At 37.5% G+C, this 11,150-nt stretch overlaps 1 long non-coding RNA gene across 1 annotated transcript in view; it reads right to left on the reverse strand.

Moving 5' to 3' along the window:
* The window catches only part of LOC129036791 (uncharacterized), an 82,991-nt gene extending 72,785 nt beyond the window's left edge, over positions 1–10,206 (reverse strand). Inside the window, exon 1 of the long non-coding RNA XR_008502649.1 lies at positions 10,152–10,206. This is a non-coding gene — a long non-coding RNA (uncharacterized LOC129036791). The remainder of the gene's footprint in view (positions 1–10,151) is intronic.
* Positions 10,207–11,150: the final 944 nt, after the last annotated feature.

Raw genomic sequence — 11,150 nt, forward strand, 5'->3', positions numbered from 1 at the left:
CCCATCAGACTAACAGTGGATCTCCCTGCAGAAATTCTAAAAGCCAAAAGAGAGTGGGGTCCAATCTTCAACATTCTTAAAGAAAAGAATTTTCAACCCATAATTTCATATCCAGACAAACTAAGCTTCATAAGTGAAGGAGAAATAAAATCCTTTACAGACAAGGAAATGCTGAGAGATTTTGTCACCACTAGGCCGGCCTTACAAGAGGTCCTGAAGGAAGCACTAAACATGGAAAGAAACAACTGGTACCAGCCACCGCAAAAACATGGCAAATTGTAAAGACTATGGACGTTATGAAGAAACTGCATCAATTAACGGGCAAAATAAGCAGCTAGCATCATCATGACAGGATCAAATTCACACATAACAATAGTAACCTTAAATGTAAATGAGCTAAATGCCCCAATTAAAACACGCAGACTGGCAAACTGGATAAAGAGTCAAGACCCATCAGGGTGCTGTATTCAGGAGACCCATCTCACTTGCAGAGACACACATAGCCTCAAAATAAAGGGATGGAGGAAGATCTACCAAGCAAATGGAAAGCAAAAGAAAGCAGGGGTTGCAATCCTAATCTCTGATAAAACAGACTTTATACCAACAAAGATCAAAAAAGACAAAGAAGGCCATTACATAATGGTAAAGGGATCAAGTCAACAAGAAGAGCTAACTATTCTAAATATATATACACCCAATACAGGAGCACCCAGATTCATAAAGCAAGTCCTTAGAGACCTACAAAGAGACTTAGACTCCCACACGATAATTATGGGAGACGTTAACACCCCACTGTCAATATTAGATCAATGAGACAGAAGGTTAACAAGGATATCCAGGACTTGAACTCAGCTCTGCACCAAGCGGACTTAATAGACATCTACAGAACCCTCCACCCCAAATCAACAGATAATACATTCTTCTCTGCAACACATCACACTTATTGTAAAATTCACCACATAATTGGCAGTAAAGCACTCCTCGGCAAATGTAAAATAACAGAAATCACAACAAACTGTCTCTCAGACCACAGTGCAATCAAATTAGAACTCAGGATTAAGAAACTCACTCAAAACTGTACAACTACATGGAAACTGAACAACTTGTTCCTGAATGACTACTGGGTACATAACGAAATGAAGGCAGAAATAAAGATGTTCTTTGAAACCAATGAGAACAAAGACACAACATACCAGAATCTCTGGGGCACGTTTAAAGCAGTGTGTAGAGGGAAATTTATAGCACTAAATGCCCACAAGAGAAAGCAGGAAAGCTCTAAAATTGATACCATCACATCACAATTTAAAGAACTAGAGAAGCAAGAGCAAACAAATTAAAAAGCTAGCAGAAGGCAAGAAATAACTAAGATCAGAGCAGAAATGAAAGAGATAGAGACACAAAAAATCCTTCAAAATATCAATGTATCCAGGAGCGGATTTTTTGAAGAGATCGACAAAATTGATAATCCGCTAGCAAGACTAATGAAGAGAACAGAGAAGAATCAAAGAGACACAATAAAAAATGATAAAGGAGATATCAGCACTGATCCCACAGAAATACAAACTACCACCAGGGAATACTATAAACACCTCTATGCAAATAAACTAGAAAATCTAGAAGAAATGGATAAATTCCTGGACACACACACCCTCCCAAGACTAAACCAGGAAGAAGTTGAATCTCTGAATAGACCAATACCAATAACAAGCTCTGAAATTGAGGCAATAATTAATAGTCTACCAACCAAAAGAAGTCCAGGACCAGATGGATTCACAGCCGAATTCTACCAGAGGCACAAAGAGGAGCTGGTACCATTCCTTCTGAAACCAGTCCAATCAATAGAAAAAGAGGGAATCCTCTCTAACTCATTTTATGAGCCCAGCAACATCCTGATACCAAAGCCTGGCAGAGACACAACAAAAAACAGAGAATTTTAGACCAATATCCCTTATGAACACTGATACGAAAATCCTCAATAAAATACTGCGATACCAAATCCAGACACACATCAAAAAGCTTATCTACCGTGATCAAGTCGGCTTCATCTTTGGGATGCAAGGCTGGTTCAACATATGCAAATCAATAAACGTAACCATCACATAAACAGAACCAACAACAAAAACTGCATGATTATCTTAATAGATGCAGAAAAGGCCTTTGACAAAATTCAACATCTCTTCACACTAAAAACTCTCAATAAACTAGGTATTGATGGAATGTACCTCAATATAATAAGAGCTATTTACGACAAACCCACAGCCAATATCATACTGAATGGGCAAAAACTGCAAGCATTCTCTTTGAAAACCTGCACAAAACAAGGATGCCCTCTCTCTTACCACTCCTATTCAACATAGTGTTAGAAGTTCTGGACAGGGCAATCAGGCAAGAGAAAGAAATAAAGCATATTCAATTAGGAAGAGAGGAAGACAAATTGTCCCTGTTTGCAGATGACATAATTGTATGTTTAGAAAACCCCATGTCTCTAAGGAGAGTTTAGAAAACCCCAAACTCTCCTTAAGCTGATAAGCAACTTCAGCAAAGTCTCAGGATACAAAATGTGCAAAAATCACAAGCATTCCTATACACCATTAACAGAAAAACAGAGAGCCAAATCATGAGTGAACTCACATTCGCAATTGCTACAAAGAGAATAAAATACCTAGGAATCCAACTTACAAGGGATGTGAAGGACCTCTTCAAGGAGAACTACAAACCACTGCTTCAATGAAATAAAAGAAGACACAAACAAATGGAAGAACATTCCATGCTCATGGATAGGAAGAATCAATATAGTGAAAATGGCCATACTGCCCAAGGTAATTTATAGATTCAATGCCATCTCCATCAAGCTACTCAATGACTTTCTTCACAGAATTGGAAAAAACAACTTTAAAGTTCATAGGGAACCAAAAAAGGGCCCGCATTGCCAAGACAATCCTAAGCAAAAACAACAAAGCTGGAGGCATCATGCTGCCTGACTTCAAACTATACTACAAGGCTACAGTAACCAAAACAGCATGGTACTGGTACCAACACAGATATATAGACCAATGGAACAGAACAGAGGCCTCAGGAATAACACCACACATCTACAACCATCTGATTTTTGACAAACCTGACAGAAACAAGCAATGGGAAAATGATTCCCTATTTTATTAATGATGCTGGGAAAACTGGCTAGCCACAGGTAGAAAGTTGAAACTGGATCCCTTCCTTATACACCTTACACAAAAATTAACTCAAGATGGATTAAAGACTTAAATGTAAGAAATAAAACCATAAAAACCTTAGAAGAAAACCTAGGTAATAGCATTCAGGACATAGGCATGGGCAAGGACCTCATGACTAAAACACCAAAAGCAATGGCAACAAAAGCCAAAATTGACAAATGGGATCTAATTAAACTAAAGAGCTTCTGCACAGCAAAATAAACTACCATCAGAGTGAACAGGCAGCCTACAGAATGGGAGAAAATTTTTGCAATCTATCCACCTGACAAAGGGCTAATATCCAGAATCTACAAAGAACACAAACAAAGTTACAAGAAAAAAACAAACAACCTCATCAAAAAGTGGGTGAAGGATATGAACAGACACTTCTCCAAAGAAGCCTTTATACAGCCAACAGACACATGAAAAAATGCTCATCATCACTGGTCATCAGAGAAATGCAAATCAAAACCACAATGAGATACTATTGCATACCAGTTAGAATGGCAATCATTAAAAAGTCAGGAAACAACAGATGCTGGAGAGGATGTGTAGAAATAGGAATGCTTTTACACTGTTGGTGGGACCATAAACTAGTTCCACCATTGTGGAAGACAGTGTGGCGATTCCTCAAGGATCTAGAACTAGAAATACCATTTGACCCAGCCATCCCATTACTGGGTATATACCCAAAGGATTATAAATCATGCTACTATAAAGACACATGCACATGTATGTTTATTGCAGCACTATTCACAATAGCAAAGACTTGGAACCAACCCAAATGTCTATCAATAATAGACTGGATTAAGAAAATGTGGCACATATACACCATGGAATACTATGCAGCCATAAAAAGATGAGTTCATATCCTTTGCAGGGACATGGATGAAGCTGAAAACCATCACTCTCAGCAAACTATCACAAGGACAGAAAACCAAACACCATGTGATCTCACTCATAGGTGGGAATTGAACAATGAGAACACTTGGACAGGGTGGGAAACATCCCACACTGGGGCCTGTCGGGAGGTGGGGGCTGGGGGAGGGATGGCGTTAGGAGAAATACCTAATGTAAATAACGAATTCATGGGTGCAGCAAACCAACATGGTACATGTATACCAATGTATCAAACCTGCACGTTGTGCACATGCACCCTAGAACTTAAAGTGTGTATGTATGTATGTGTATATATATATATATATGTATGTATGTGTGTGTGTGTGTATATATATATAAATATATATAAATATATATATAAATATATATATATATAAAAATATATAAAAGTCCAGGCCCAGATGGATTCACAGTCGAATTCTACCAGAGGTACAAACAGGAGCTGGTACCATTCCTTCTGAAACTAGTCCAATCAATAGAAAAAGAGGAAATCCTCCCTAACTCATTTTATGAGACCAGCATCATCCTGACACCAAAGCCTGGCAAAGACACAACAACAAAAAAGGATTTTAGGCCAATATACCTGATGAACATCGATGTAAAGATCCTCAATAAAATACCAGCAGCACATCGAAAACTTATCCACCACGATCAAGTCAGCTTCATCCATGGGATGCAAAGCTGGTTCAACACACGCAAATCAATAAACATAATGCATCACATAAACAGAACCAACGACAAAAACCACATGATTATCTCAATAGATGCAGAAAAAGCCTTCAACAAATTTCAACATCCCTTCATGTTAAAAAAACTCTCAATAAGCTAGGTATCGATGGAACGTATCTCAAAATAATAAGAGCTATTTATGACAAACCCACAGCCAATATCATACTGAATGGGCAAAAACTGCAAGCATTCCCTTTGAAAACTGGCACAAGACATGGATGCCCTCTTTCAACACTCTATTTAACATAGTATTGGAAGTTCTGGCCAAGGCAATCAGGCAAGAGAAAGAAATAAAGGGTGTTCAATTAGGGAAAGTGGAAGTCAAATTGTCCCTGTTTGCAGATGACACGATTGTATATTTAGAAAACCCCATTGTCTCAGCCCAAAATCTCCTTAAGCTGATAGGCAACTTCAGCAAAGTCTCAGGATACAAAATCAATGTGCAAAAATCACAAGCATTCCTATACACCAATAACAGACAAACAGAGAGCCAAATCATGAGTGAACTCCCATTCACAATTACCGCAAAGAGAATAACATACCTAGGAATCCAACTTAAAAGGAATGTGAAGGACTTCTTCAAGGAGAACTACAAACCACTGCTCAGTGAAATAAAAGAGGGCACAAACAAATGGAAGAACATTCCATGCTCATAGATAAAAAGAAGCAATATAGTGAAAATGGCCACACTGCCCAAGGTAATTTATAGATTCAATGCTATCCCCATCAAGCTACCAATGACTTTCTTCACAGAATTGGAAAAAACTACCTTAAAGTTCATAGGGAACCAAAAAAGAGCCTGTGTTACCAAGACAATCCTAAAGTAAAAAGAACAAAGCTGGAGGCATCACGCTACCTGCCTTTAAACTGTACTACAAGGCTAGAGTAACCAAAACAGCATGGTACTGGTACCAAAACAGATACATAGACCAATGGAACAGAACGGAGGCCTCAGAAATAACACCACACATCTACATCCATCTGATCTTTGACAAACCTGACAGAAACAAGCAATGGGAAAAGGATTCCCTATTTAATAAATGGTGCTGGGAAAACTGGCTAGCCATATGTAGAAAGCTGAAACTGGATCCCTTCCTTATACCTTACACAAAAATTAACTCAAGATGGATTAAAGACTTAAATGCAAGAAAAAAAAAAAAACATAAAAACCCTAGAGGAAAACCTAGGCAATACCATTCAGGACATAGGCATGGCAAGGCCTTCATGACTAAAACACCAAAAGCAATGGCAACAAAAACCAAAATAGACAAATGGGATCTAATTACACTAAAGAGCTTCTGCACAGCAAAAGAAAGTATCATCAGAGTGGACAGGCAACCTACAGAATGGGAGAAAATGTTTGTAATCTCTCCATCTGACAAAGGGCCAATATCCAGAATCTACAAAGAATTCAAGAAAATTTACAAGAAAAAAAAACCCCATAAAAAAGCGGGTGAAGGATATGAAGACACTTCTCAAAAGAAGACATTTATGCAGCCAACAAACATGAAAAAATGCTCATCATCACTGGTCATTAGAGAAATGCAAATCAAAACCACAATGAGATACCATCTCACACCAGTTAGAATGGCGATCATTAAAAAGTCAGGAAACAACAGATGCTGGAGAGGATGTGTAGAAATAGGAATGCTCTTACACTGTTGGTGGGAGTGTAAATTAGTTCAACCATTGTGGAAAACACTGTGGTGATTCCTCAAGGATCTAGAACTAGAAATACCAGTTGACCCAGCCATCCCATTACTGGGTATTATACCCTAAGGATTATAAATCATGCTACAATAAAGACACATGCACACATATGTTTATTGTGGCGTTATTCACAATAGCAAAGTCTTGGAACCAACCCAAATATCCATCAATAATAGACTGGATAAAGAAAATGTGGCACATATACACCATGGAATACTATGCAGCCATAAAAAAGGATGAGTTCATGCCCTTTGCAGGGACGTGGATGAAACTGCAAACCATCATTCTGAGCAAACTATCACAAGGACAGAAAACCAGACACTGCATGTTCTCACTCATAAGTGGGAGTTGAACAACGAGAACACATGGAAGAGAACATCACACACCAGGGCCTGTTGTGGGGTGGGGGCCTGAGGGAGGCATGGCATTAGGAGAAATGTCTAATGTAAATGACGAATTGATGGGTGCAGCAAACCAATATGGCACATGTATACCTATGTAACAAACCTGCACGTTATGCACATGCACCCTAGTACTTAAAGTATAATTTTAAAAAAGAGGGAAAATGGACACCTACCTCACACTAAATACAAACATTAATTCAAAATGTGTCATAGACTTAAAGGTAAGCTCTAAAACGACAAAACACTTAGAAGAAAACATAGAAATCTTTGTGACCTTGAGTAAGGCAATTGTTTCTTAGAGATGACACCAAAATTACATGCAACAGTGACAACAGTAAATGGAAAACATCAAGATTTAAAACTTTTGTGCTTCGAAGTCACCATCAAGAAAATGAAAGGACAAACTACAGAACCAAAGAAAACATTTACAATTTACTTATCTGTTATAAAGGTGCTTTATATACTGATATAAATATACTTGTATAAAGGACTATTACAACTCAAAAATAAAAAGACATCTCAATTAAAAATGGGTAAAGGATTTAAATTCACATTTCCTTCAAATAACATATACAAATGTCCAATAAGCACTTATTGGACATTTGAAAAGATGTTCAATATCATTAATCATTAGGAAAATGCAAATAAACAATGAGATACAACTTCATACCCACTAGGATGGTTATAATCAAAAACAAAAACAGCAAGTGTTGGTGAGGATGTGGAAAAACTAAAATTCTCATATGATGCTAGAGGGATTGTAAATAGTGTACCTACTTTGGAAACTATATTGGCATTTCTTAGTAGAGTCATCATATGATGCCATTTGAAATTGGAATACATCCTTAAATGTGATTATGTTACACATCATTTTAATGGGCATCTCTCACTTCATTTTATTTTTATTTTTTTGCTAATGACTTATTACTTGCTGTTTATTATATGTTTATTTTAAGCTACGGAAATGACGTTACACAAAAAGAAAATTCGAGTGATTTTCTTATTTGAGTTCAAAATGGGTCATAAAGCAGTGGAGACAACTCGCAACATCAACAACTCATTGGCCCAGGAACTGCTAACAAAGGTACAGTGCAGTGGTGGTTCAAGAAGTTTTGCAAAGGAGACAGAGCCTTGAAGATGAGAAGCATAGTGATCGGCCGTCAGAAGTTGATAAGACCAATTAAGAGCATTTGTCAAAGCTGATCCTCTTACAACTACAGGAGAAGTTGCCAAAGAACTCATCATTGACCATTCTATGGTTGTTCGGCATTTGAAGCAAATTGGAAAGGTGAAAAAGCTCATTAAGTGGGTGTCTCATGAGCTGAGCGAAAATCTTTTTAAAAAGTGTTGTTTTAAAGTGTCATCTTCTATTATTCTATGCACAAACAAGGAACCATTTCTCGATCGGATTGTGATGTGCAACTAAAAGTGGATTCTATATGACAATCAGCAATGACCAGCTCAGTGGCTGAACCAAGAAGAAGCCCCGAAGCACTTCTCAAAGCCTAACTTGCACAAAAAAAGGTTCTGGTCATTGTTCAGTGGTCCCACTGCCGGTCTGATCCACTACAGCTTTCTGAGTCTCAGAGAAACCATTACATCTGAGAAGTATGCTCTACAAATTGATGAGATGTCCCAAAAACTGCAATGCGTGCAGCCAGCATTGGTCAACAGAAAGGGCCCAATTCTTCGTGATAACACCTGACTGCAGGTCACACAACCAAGGCCTCAAAAGTTAAATGAATTGGGCTACAAAGTTTTGCCTCATCTACCATATTCACCTGACCCTTTGCCAAGCGACTACCACTTCTTCAAGCATCTCAACAACCTTTTGCAGGGAAAACAGTTCCACAACCAGCAGGATGCAGAAAATGCTTTCCAAGAGTTTGTCAAATCCCAAAGCATACATTTTTATGCTACAGGAATAAACAAACTTATTTCTCATTGGCAAAAATGTGTTCATTGTAATAGTTCCTATTTTGGTTAATAAAGATGTGTTTAAGCCTAGGTATAATGATTTAAAATTCACGGTCTGAAATCACAATTACTTCTGCACCAACCATGCATGCCACAGGCTTAAAAGAGATGTTAAAAAGCCTTTAGTCTGCCAGGCGTGGTGGCTCACGCCTATAATCTCAACAATTTGGGAGGCTGAGGTGGGTGGATCTTTTGAGGTCAGGAGTTCGAGACAAGCCTGGCCAACATGGTGAAACCCCACCTCCACTAAAAATACAAAATTTGCTGGGCGTGGTGGCAGGCACCTATAATCCCAGATACTCTGGAGGCTGAGACAGGAGAATCTCTTGAACCTGGAAGGCTGAGATTGCAGTGAGCACCACTGCACTCCAGCCTGGGTGACAGAGTGAGACTCTGTCTCAAAAGGGGGAAAAAAATCCTTTACTCAACAAAGAACAAAGAGCTATTATCAAGAATATATAAAAAATTCTCTAAGTTACTAAAATAAGTAAAAGATATACAACTCAATTGAAAGAAAAAAGAGGATGGGCAAAGGTAATTCAATGAAGAGGAAATGGTAATGACTAATAAATACGTGACTAGATGCTCTCCCCACACTACTAAAAAAGGAAACAAATTTACAATAAATAGTATTCCATACTCCTCAGATGGGCTGGAAATAGGAAATCTGATGATAATAAGTGTGGCCATCACTTAATGAACATAATTGTTCATCAAAGAGACAATGGGTGAATAAATCGTAGTGTTTTTATGCAAAGAGGATATTACACAGAAGTGGAGATGAAAGACCCTCCGCTTAATAACCCAAACTGGAGCGATTCTCAAAACATATTGTTGAGGAAAAAACAAAAATGATACCTACAACATGACAATGCTGAGATACACATTTCATATACAGAAAGAATACCAGTTATTCTTTATGAATACCTGTGTTTTTAAAAGTATAAAAATATGAATAGAAATAATTCTCAGCAATGTTAAAATTGCAGTTACTTCTAGGAAGGGATAAATTGTGAGCTTCAACTGTATTAGTATGGTTTGGTTTCTTAAACTTCTTAAACAAAATATCTAAAGCAACCATCACAAAATAACTTTAGGTGCCTGTTTGTTACATAAGCCTCTGAACTTTACAGAAAAGTTTGTAGTGTTTCATAAAAGTACTTTTTAAAAAAAAAAAAAAAACAATGTTTCCCAGTATCAGTTGTTTCTCCATACTCACCTTCCCCTGTTACCAGATGACAGGAGCATGAGCTTTGTACTTCCGGGGCTACCTTGGAGACTTAAAGGGCTCCAATTATGATTGAGAGCATATTTCCTGTCTACCTTAAAGGAACAGAACCTCATAGCTGAAACTAGATTTATTGAAGTAACATTTTAAAACATTTCTTACAGAATTGCATTACGAACTTTATGCCTCCTATACATGCATGCCAAGGAAGTCAGGGAGAAATAAAAAGCACACAGAAAGAATGTGCCAGGTTTAGCAGCTTATCATTGAGAAAAAGTTGAAAACCATATCAAACTGAGCATCAGGGAAATAATAAATCATGGTACAATCATATTATATTTTATTCAATAATTAAAAATCATGTTTTCTAACTGTATGGATGACATGACAGTAGCAAATCTTGCAATTTTTTATAAAAAACTAACGGGAAAACATGAAGCAAAATTAAAACAGCAACATTTTTTGAATTATGTAAAAACGTCAATGGGAGTGGAAAGGCAAGAAACATCTCTCACTCAGTGTTTTTCTCTCCTTTTTCTCTGTACTGTTACATACTTTCCCAAACTTTCAAAGTGTGCACGTATATTCCTTTTCAATTTAGAAATAAATCTATTAAAGACACACTAAAATGGAAAACAGCAATGCACCTCTTCTCTAATGTAAAAACAAATTGTAGTTTACCAAAGGCACTTTTCTCTCTTAGAACTTAGCTAATGCTTTCCATTCTGTTTTGACACATGCTGAGTCTGCTTAAAGTTTTAATCTTGATAAAAAATAAGATATTCTGCTTATTTAGACATTAGAATGCACAGCCTGTGGCATCACTCCCTGTTCTGTTGAAGAGAATCATGCTCTGGTCTGATCATTATAAAGTCTCTCACCAGGCTACCCAGCTGGACTCTGGCAGCCTGGCAAGCAGGTACTTCAGTATTAAGAAATCAGCACTTGGAAATGTTAGGATGTTACGTTTGTAAGAAGAAGAAAATGCAT

The sequence above is a fragment of the Pongo pygmaeus genome, chromosome 4 (genome assembly GCF_028885625.2).
Source record: "Pongo pygmaeus isolate AG05252 chromosome 4, NHGRI_mPonPyg2-v2.0_pri, whole genome shotgun sequence".
In the NCBI taxonomy this organism is placed as follows: Eukaryota; Metazoa; Chordata; class Mammalia; order Primates; family Hominidae; genus Pongo; species Pongo pygmaeus.